The sequence below is a fragment of the Nerophis lumbriciformis genome, unplaced genomic scaffold, assembly GCF_033978685.3.
Source record: "Nerophis lumbriciformis unplaced genomic scaffold, RoL_Nlum_v2.1 HiC_scaffold_41, whole genome shotgun sequence".
NCBI lineage: Eukaryota > Metazoa > Chordata > Actinopteri > Syngnathiformes > Syngnathidae > Nerophis > Nerophis lumbriciformis.
The window spans coordinates 167,501-177,500 of NW_027316583.1; positions in this window are offsets into that span (position 1 = coordinate 167,501).

Genomic DNA, 10,000 nt, shown 5'->3' on the forward strand with positions numbered 1-10,000 from the left:
AGGATTTCATTCATGCGGGAAAAGTTGAAAATGTGTCCGAAACAGCGCCCCTTAGGCGGACACAGGTGTCTGCATGAGCCCCTGTCGCTCAGAAGCTGGAAGATCAGTTTGAAAAAGGACCGGGGTAAAGAGGGGGAAAGCACCATATATGTGTCCGGGAAGGCGCCCCTCGGGCGGACACAGGTGTCTGCATGAGCCCCTGTCGCTCAGATGCTGGAAGATCAGTTTGAAAAAGGACCGGGGTAAAGAGGGGGGAAGCACCATATATGTGTCCGGGAAGGCGCCCCTCGGGCGGACACAGGTGTCTGCATGAGCCCCTGTCGCTCAGATGCTGGAAGATCAGTTTGAAAAAGGACCGGGGTAAAGAGGGGGGAAGCACCATATATGTGTCCGGGAAGGCGCCCCTCGGGCGGACACAGGTGTCTGCATGAGCCCCTGTCGCTCAGATGCTGGAAGATCAGTTTGAAAAAAGAACCAGAGGATAGAGGGGAAAAACACCATATTTGTGTCCGAAAATAGCTCACTTTGACTCGGACGCGTTCCCTGTGATTTCAGCCTGTCAGACATGGTGCACATAGTAACGAGATGGAGGTGTTTTGGTCGACCAGGTAAAAAACGAAAAATCGAGAGAAGGTAAAAAGTAGGTGAAAAATTAAGCCTCTCTCGTTAAGGTACTTAGAAAAAATCCCAAAAAAAAAATGAACTCCCATTGAAATGAATGGGGAAAATTTTTTTTCTCGTTTTTTTTCTAAGTACAACAACGAGAGAAGGTAAAAAATGGTTTTTTTTAGCCTCTCTCGTTAAGGTACTTAGAAAAAAACCCAGATTTTTTATTTTCTCGTTTTTTTTCTAAGTACAACAACGAGAGAAGGTAAAAACAGGTGCTTTTTAGCCTCTCTCGTTAAGGTACTTGGAAAAAATCCGAGACATGTTTGGTCTTCCCCACTGACAGTGCGCCTTTGCTGGGTAAGTTGTGGACGTGCCAGGCACCCCCGGGACACCGGTGGAACGCGGCCGGACTCGTGGTACTCCAACCCGGGCATAATTTTGGATATTTTCCGGTCCTTTTTTTCCCCACTTTCCCAACTTTTCTTCTGAATCACAGTGCGCCTTTGCTGGGTAAGTTGTGGACATGGCAGGCACCCCCGGGACACCGGTGGAACGCGGCCGGACTCGTGGTACTCCAACCCGGGCATAATTTTGGATCAAATTCGGGACTTTTGCCCACTTTCCCAACTTTTCTTCCCAATCACAGTGCGCCTTTGCTGGGTAAGTTGTGGACATGGCAGGCACCCCCGGGACACCGGTGGAACGCGGCCGGACTCGTGGTACTCCAACCCGGGCATAATTTTGGATCAAATTCGGGACTTTTGCCCACTTTCCCAACTTTTCTTCCCAATCACAGTGCGCCTTTGCTGGGTAAGTTGTGGACATGGCAGGCACCCCCGGGACACCGGTGGAACGCGGCCGGACTCGTGGTACTCCAACCCGGGCATAATTTTGGATCAAATTCGGGACTTTTGCCCACTTTCCCAACTTTTCTTCCCAATCACAGTGCGCCTTTGCTGGGTAAGTTGTGGACATGCCAGGCACCCCCGGGACACCGGTGGAACGCGGCCGGACTCGTGGTACTCCAACCCGGGCATAATTTTGGATCAAATTCGGGACTTTTGCCCACTTTCCCAACTTTTCTTCCCAATCACAGTGCGCCTTTGCTGGGTAAGTTGTGGACATGCCAGGCACCCCCGGGACACCGGTGGAACGCGGCCGGACTCGTGGTACTCCAACCCGGGCATAATTTTGGATCAAATTCGGGACTTTTGCCCACTTTCCCAACTTTTCTTCCCAATCACAGTGCGCCTTTGCTGGGTGCGTTGTGGACATTGTAGGCACCCCGAGACACTGGTGGAACGCGGCGGGACTTGCGGGACTCGAACCTGGGTGTGATTTTGGACCAAATTCGGGACTTTTGCCCACTTTCCCAACTTTTCTTCCCAATCACAGTGCGCCTTTGCTGGGTGCGTTGTGGACATTGTAGGCACCCCGGAACCCTGGTGGAACGCGGCGGGACTTGTGGGACTCGAACCTGGGTGTGATTTTGGACCAAATTCGGGACTTTTGCCCACTTTCCCAACTTTTCTTCCCAATCACAGTGCGCCTTTGCTGGGTGCGTCGTGGACATTGTAGGCACCCCGAGACACTGGTGGAACGCGGCGGGACTTGTGGGGCTCGAACCTGGGTGTGATTTTGGACCAAATTCGGGACTTTTGCCCACTTTCCCAACTTTTCTTCCCAATCACAGTGCGCCTTTGCTGGGTGCGTCGTGGACATTGTAGGCACCCCGAGACACTGGTGGAACGCGGCGGGACTTGTGGGGCTCGAACCTGGGTGTGATTTTGGACCAAATTCGGGACTTTTGCCCACTTTCCCAACTTTTCTTCCCAATCACAGTGCGCCTTTGCTGGGTGCGTTGTGGACATTGTAGGCACCCCGAGACACTGGTGGAACGCGGCGGGACTTGCGGGACTCGAACCTGGGTGTGATTTTGGACCAAATTCGGGACTTTTGCCCACTTTCCCAACTTTTCTTCCCAATCACAGTGCGCCTTTGCTGGGTGCGTTGTGGACATTGTAGGCACCCCGGAACCCTGGTGGAACGCGGCGGGACTTGTGGGACTCGAACCTGGGTGTGATTTTGGACCAAATTCGGGACTTTTGCCCACTTTCCCAACTTTTCTTCCCAATCACAGTGCGCCTTTGCTGGGTGCGTCGTGGACATTGTAGGCACCCCGAGACACTGGTGGAACGCGGCGGGACTTGTGGGGCTCGAACCTGGGTGTGATTTTGGACCAAATTCGGGACTTTTGCCCACTTTCCCAACTTTTCTTCCCAATCACAGTGCGCCTTTGCTGGGTGCGTCGTGGACATTGTAGGCACCCCGAGACACTGGTGGAACGCGGCGGGACTTGTGGGACTCGAACCTGGGTGTGATTTTGGACCAAATTCGGGACTTTTGCCCACTTTCCCAACTTTTCTTCCCAATCACAGTGCGCCTTTGCTGGGTGCGTTGTGGACATTGTAGGCACCCCGAGACACTGGTGGAACGCGGCGGGACTTGTGGGACTCGAACCTGGGTGTGATTTTGGATCAAATTCGGGACTTTTGCCCACTTTCCCAACTTTTCTTCCCAATCACAGTGCGCCTTTGCTGGGTGCGTTGTGGACATTGTAGGCACCCCGGAACCCTGGTGGAACGCGGCGGGACTTGTGGGACTCGAACCTGGGTGTGATTTTGGACCAAATTCGGGACTTTTGCCCACTTTCCCAACTTTTCTTCCCAATCACAGTGCGCCTTTGCTGGGTAAGTTGTGGACATTGTAGGCACCCCGAGACACTGGTGGAACGCGGCGGGACTTGTGGGGCTCGAACCTGGGTGTGATTTTGGACCAAATTCGGGACTTTTGCCCACTTTCCCAACTTTTCTTCCCAATCACAGTGCGCCTTTGCTGGGTAAGTTGTGGACATGCCAGGCACCCCCGGAACCCTGGTGGAACGCGGCGGGACTTGTGGGACTCGAACCTGGGTGTGATTTTGGACCAAATTCGGGACTTTTGCCCACTTTCCCAACTTTTCTTCCCAATCACAGTGCGCCTTTGCTGGGTGCGTTGTGGACATTGTAGGCACCCCGAGACACTGGTGGAACGCGGCGGGACTTGTGGGACTCGAACCTGGGTGTGATTTTGGATCAAATTCGGGACTTTTGCCCACTTTCCCAACTTTTCTTCCCAATCACAGTGCGCCTTTGCTGGGTGCGTTGTGGACATTGTAGGCACCCCGGAACCCTGGTGGAACGCGGCGGGACTTGTGGGACTCGAACCTGGGTGTGATTTTGGACCAAATTCGGGACTTTTGCCCACTTTCCCAACTTTTCTTCCCAATCACAGTGCGCCTTTGCTGGGTAAGTTGTGGACATTGTAGGCACCCCGAGACACTGGTGGAACGCGGCGGGACTTGTGGGGCTCGAACCTGGGTGTGATTTTGGACCAAATTCGGGACTTTTGCCCACTTTCCCAACTTTTCTTCCCAATCACAGTGCGCCTTTGCTGGGTAAGTTGTGGACATGCCAGGCACCCCCGGAACCCTGGTGGAACGCGGCGGGACTTGTGGGACTCGAACCTGGGTGTGATTTTGGACCAAATTCGGGACTTTTGCCCACTTTCCCAACTTTTCTTCCCAATCACAGTGCGCCTTTGCTGGGTAAGTTGTGGACATTGTAGGCACCCCGAGACACTGGTGGAACGCGGCGGGACTTGTGGGACTCGAACCTGGGTGTGATTTTGGACCAAATTCGGGACTTTTGCCCACTTTCCCAACTTTTCTTCCCAATCACAGTGCGCCTTTGCTGGGTGCGTCGTGGACATTGTAGGCACCCCGGAACCCTGGTGGAACGCGGCGGGACTTGTGGGACTCGAACCTGGGTGTGATTTTGGACCAAATTCGGGACTTTTGCCCACTTTCCCAACTTTTCTTCCCAATCACAGTGCGCCTTTGCTGGGTAAGTTGTGGACATTGTAGGCACCCCGGAACCCTGGTGGAACGCGGCGGGACTTGTGGGACTCGAACCTGGGTGTGATGCCTTTGCTGGGTGCGTTGTGGACATTGTAGGCACCCCGAGACACTGGTGGAACGCGGCGGGACTTGTGGGACTCGAACCTGGGTATAATTTTGGATAAAATTCGGGACTTTTGCCCACTTTCCCAACTTTTCTTCCCAATCACAGTGCGCCTTTGCTGGGTGCGTCGTGGACATGTCAGGCACCCCGGAACCCTGGTGGAACGCGGCGGGACTTGTGGGACTCGAACCTGGGTGTGATTTTGGATCATTTCGTGGCCTTTTGCTATGCATGCCTTCTCCCCGCTAGTTTGATGTGTGCTGCTGCAAAAGTTCCAAGAGGGCGTTTTTGCCCCCCTCCAAACTCCCTCTCTTTGTTTATAGTGCATATTTCCTGCTGGATCTACTCTCTATTTACTCCAAGGAAAAAAACTAGCCGGTCGCGGCAAATTTTTACAATCGGTCGCCAAACTACGGCACGAGGGCCGAACGCGGTACGCCGGCGTCCAAGATACGGCCCGGGGATTTTTTTGATTTTTTGGGCTTTTTTTGATTTTTTTGGACATGTTGGGCATCCCAGGACTCGGGTGCGACTGCAGGACGTGTGGGGCTCTAACCTGGGTGTGGTTTTTGGTCATTTTTCCGGACTTTTGCCCACTTTTCCAACTTTTCTTCCCCACTCACAGTGCGCCTTTGCTGGGTGCGTTTTGGGCATGCGGGGGGCACCTCGGACTCGGGTGGGACGCGGCGGGACTTGTGGCACTCGTACCTGTGTGTGATTTTTGATCATTTTGTGGACTTTTCCCCAGACACTCTCCACTTGTCTACCCCACTTCCCCTGTGACTTTGCTGGGGGGGCGTTTCCCCGCTGTCCTTTGTAGTGTAAGGGTTACTTTTCTTTTTTTTCTGTCTGAAAATAGGGCCCCAAAAGGCCTCACACTCCCCGGGAAGACCTGATGGACGCCTCGGCGTCACTGAAACAGGCCAATCTGTCTGAAAATATGGCCCACGAAAGGCCTCACATTCCCCGGGAAGACCTGATGGACGCCCCGGCGTCACCGAAATACGGCAAACTGTCTGAAAATAGGGGCTCCAAGGGTTCCCCACTCTTTCTGGCCCACAAAAGGCCTCTCATTCCCCGGGAACACCTGTAGGACTCCCCGGCGTCAAGGAAACACGCCAAACCGTCTGAAAATAGGGGCCCAAAAGAACTGGAAATAATGTGTTTAATTTGGGGGGTGATGTCTATAATTATGGGGGTGCATTGGAGGCGGGAGTCCACTGGAGGGCTCCACACCGTCTGAATATAGGGCCCCAAAAGGCCTGGAATTAATGTATTTAATTTGGGGGGTGCATTTGCAGCGGGAGTCCACCGGAGGGCTCCATTTCCCCACTCTTTTGTTGACATATGGCCACAAAAGGCCTCTCATTCCCCGGGAAGACCTGATGGACGCCCCGGCGTCACCGAAATAAGCCAAACTGTCTGAAAATAGGGGCTCCAAGGGTTCCCCACTCTTTCTGGCCCACAAAAGGCCTCTCATTCCCCGGGAACACCTGTAGGACTCCCCGGCGTCAAGGAAATACGCCAAACCGGCTGAAAATAGGGGCCCAAAAGAACTGGAAATAATGTCTTTAATTTGGGGGGTGATGTCTATAATTATGGGGGTGCATTGGAGGCGGGAGTCCACTGGAGGGCTCCACAACGTCTGAAAATAGGGCCCCAAAAGAACTGGAAATAATGTGTTTAATTCAGGGTGCATTTGCAGCGAGTGTCCACCAGAGGGCTCCAATTCCCCAGCTATAGTCCTGGTACTCTAAAATGATGGCACTTAGTCAAATTTCCGCCTTTTTTTGATGACTTCCAACTAGGAGAGGGACTAATTTTGAGTTCCGGACCCGGGTGGAGAACCATAGCACGTCGGCCTTCTTAAAGGGACATCCTCCTAGGCACTTAGTCAAATTTCCGCCTTTTTTTTGGACTTCCAGCGAGGAGAGGGACTAATTTGGCGTTCCAGACCCAGGTGGAGAACCATAGCACGTCGGCCTTCTTTAAGGGACATCCTCCTAGGCACTTAGTCAAATTTACGCCTTTTTTTTGGACTTCCAGCGAGGAGAGGGACAATTTTGCTTTCCTGACCCAGGTGGAGAACCATAGCACGTCGGCCTTCTTAAAGGGACATCCTCCTAGGCACTTAGTCAAATTTACGCCTTTTTTTTGGACTTCCAGCGAGGAGAGGGACAATTTTGCTTTCCTGACCCAGGTGGAGAACCATAGCACGTCGGCCTTCTTAAAGGGAAATGCTCCTAGACACTTAGTCAAATTCACGCCTTTTTTTTGGACTTCCAGCGAGGAGAGGGACAATTTTGCTTTCCTGACCCAGGTGGAGAACCATAGCACGTCGGCCTTCTTAAAGGGAAATGCTCCTAGGCACTTAGTCAAATTCACGCCTTTTTTTTGGACTTCCAGCGAGGAGAGGGACAATTTTGCTTTCCTGACCCAGGTGGAGAACCATAGCACGTCGGCCTTCTTAAAGGGAAATGCTCCTAGGCACTTAGTCAAATTCACGCCTTTTTTTTGGACTTCCAGCGAGGAGAGGGACAATTTGGCGTTCCTGACCCAGGTGGAGAACCATAGCAGGTCGGCCTTCTTAAAGGGAAATGCTCCTAGACACTTAGTCAAATTTACACCTTTTTTTTTTGGACTTCCAGCGAGGAGAGGGACAATTTTGCTTTCCTGACCCAGGTGGAGAACCATAGCACGTCGGCCTTCTTAAAGGGACATCCTCCTAGGCACTTAGTCAAATTCACGCCTTTTTTTTGGACTTCCAGCGAGGAGAGGGACAATTTTGCGTTCCTGACCCAGGTGGAGGACCATAGCACGTCGGCCTTCTTAAAGGGACATCCTCCTAGGCACTTAGTCAAATTCACGCCTTTTTTTTGGACTTCCAGCGAGGAGAGGGACTAATTTTGCTTTCCGGACCCAGGTGGAGAACCATAGCAGGCCGGCCTTCTTAAAGGGAAATGCTCCTAGACACTTAGTCAAATTCACGCCTTTTTTTTGGACTTCCAGCGAGGAGAGGGACTAATATGGCGTCCCGTACCCAGGTAGAGAACCAAGGCACGTCGGCCTTCTTAAGGGGACATCCTCCTAGACACTTAGTCAAATTCACGCCTTTTTTTTTGGACTTCCAGCTAGGAGAGGGACTAATTTTGCGTTCCAGACCCAGGTGGAGAACCATAGCAGGTCGGCCTTCTTAAAGGGAAATGCTCCTAGACACTTAGTCAAATTTACCAAACTTTTCTATAGAGCCCTGGTACTCTAAAATGATGACACATAGACAAAAAACCAAACTTTTCTATAGAGGCCTGGTACTCTAAAATGATGACACATAGACAAAAAACCAAACTTTTCTATAGAGGCCTGGTACTCTAAAATAATGACACTTAGTCAAATTTCCGCCTTTTTTTGATGACTTCCAACTAGGAGAGGGACTCATTTTGAGTTCCGGACCCGGGTGGAGAACCATAGCACGTCGGCCTTCTTAAAGGGACATCCTCCTAGGCACTTAGTCAAATTTACGCCTTTTTTTTGGACTTCCAGCGAGGAGAGGGACTAATTTTGCTTTCCGTACCCGGGTGGAGAACCATAGCACGTCGGCCTTCTTAAAGGGAAATGCTCCTAGGCACTTAGTCAAATTCACGCCTTTTTTTTGGACTTCCAGCGAGGAGAGGGACAATTTGGCGTTCCTGACCCAGGTGGAGAACCATAGCAGGTCGGCCTTCTTAAAGGGAAATGCTCCTAGACACTTAGTCAAATTTACACCTTTTTTTTTTGGACTTCCAGCGAGGAGAGGGACAATTTTGCTTTCCTGACCCAGGTGGAGAACCATAGCACGTCGGCCTTCTTAAAGGGACATCCTCCTAGGCACTTAGTCAAATTCACGCCTTTTTTTTGGACTTCCAGCGAGGAGAGGGACAATTTTGCTTTCCTGACCCAGGTGGAGAACCATAGCACGTCGGCCTTCTTAAAGGGACATCCTCCTAGGCACTTAGTCAAATTCACGCCTTTTTTTTGGACTTCCAGCGAGGAGAGGGACTAATTTGGCGTTCCAGACCCAGGTGGAGAACCATAGCAGGTCGGCCTTCTTAAAGGGACATGCCCCTAGACACTTAGTCAAATTTACGCCTGAAAATAGGGCCCCAAAAGAACTGGAAATAATGTCTTTAATTCAGGGTGCATTTGCAGCGAGTGTCCACCAGAGGGCTCCAATTCCCCCACTATAGTCCTGGTACTCTAAAATGATGGCACTTAGTCAAATTTCCGCCTTTTTTTGATGACTTCCAACTAGGAGAGGGACTAATTTTGAGTTCCGGACCCGGGTGGAGAACCATAGCACGTCGGCCTTCTTAAAGGGACATCCTCCTAGGCACTTAGTCAAATTTCCGCCTTTTTTTTGGACTTCCAGCGAGGAGAGGGACTAATTTGGCGTTCCAGACCCAGGTGGAGAACCATAGCACGTCGGCCTTCTTTAAGGGACATCCTCCTAGGCACTTAGTCAAATTTCCGCCTTTTTTTTGGACTTCCAGCGAGGAGAGGGACAATTTTGCTTTCCTGACCCAGGTGGAGAACCATAGCACGTCGGCCTTCTTAAAGGGACATCCTCCTAGGCACTTAGTCAAATTTACGCCTTTTTTTTGGACTTCCAGCGAGGAGAGGGACAATTTTGCTTTCCTGACCCAGGTGGAGAACCATAGCACGTCGGCCTTCTTAAAGGGAAATGCTCCTAGGCACTTAGTCAAATTCACGCCTTTTTTTTGGACTTCCAGCGAGGAGAGGGACAATTTTGCTTTCCTGACCCAGGTGGAGAACCATAGCACGTCGGCCTTCTTAAAGGGACATCCTCCTAGGCACTTAGTCAAATTTACGCCTTTTTTTTGGACTTCCAGCGAGGAGAGGGACAATTTTGCTTTCCTGACCCAGGTGGAGAACCATAGCACGTCGGCCTTCTTAAAGGGAAATGCTCCTAGGCACTTAGTCAAATTCACGCCTTTTTTTTGGACTTCCAGCGAGGAGAGGGACAATTTTGCTTTCCTGACCCAGGTGGAGAACCATAGCACGTCGGCCTTCTTAAAGGGAAATGCTCCTAGGCACTTAGTCAAATTCACGCCTTTTTTTTGGACTTCCAGCGAGGAGAGGGACAATTTTGCTTTCCTGACCCAGGTGGAGAACCATAGCACGTCGGCCTTCTTAAAGGGAAATGCTCCTAGGCACTTAGTCAAATTCACGCCTTTTTTTTGGACTTCCAGCGAGGAGAGGGACTAATTTTGCTTTCCGTACCCGGGTGGAGAACCATAGCACGTCGGCCTTCTTAAAGGGAAATGCTCCTAGGC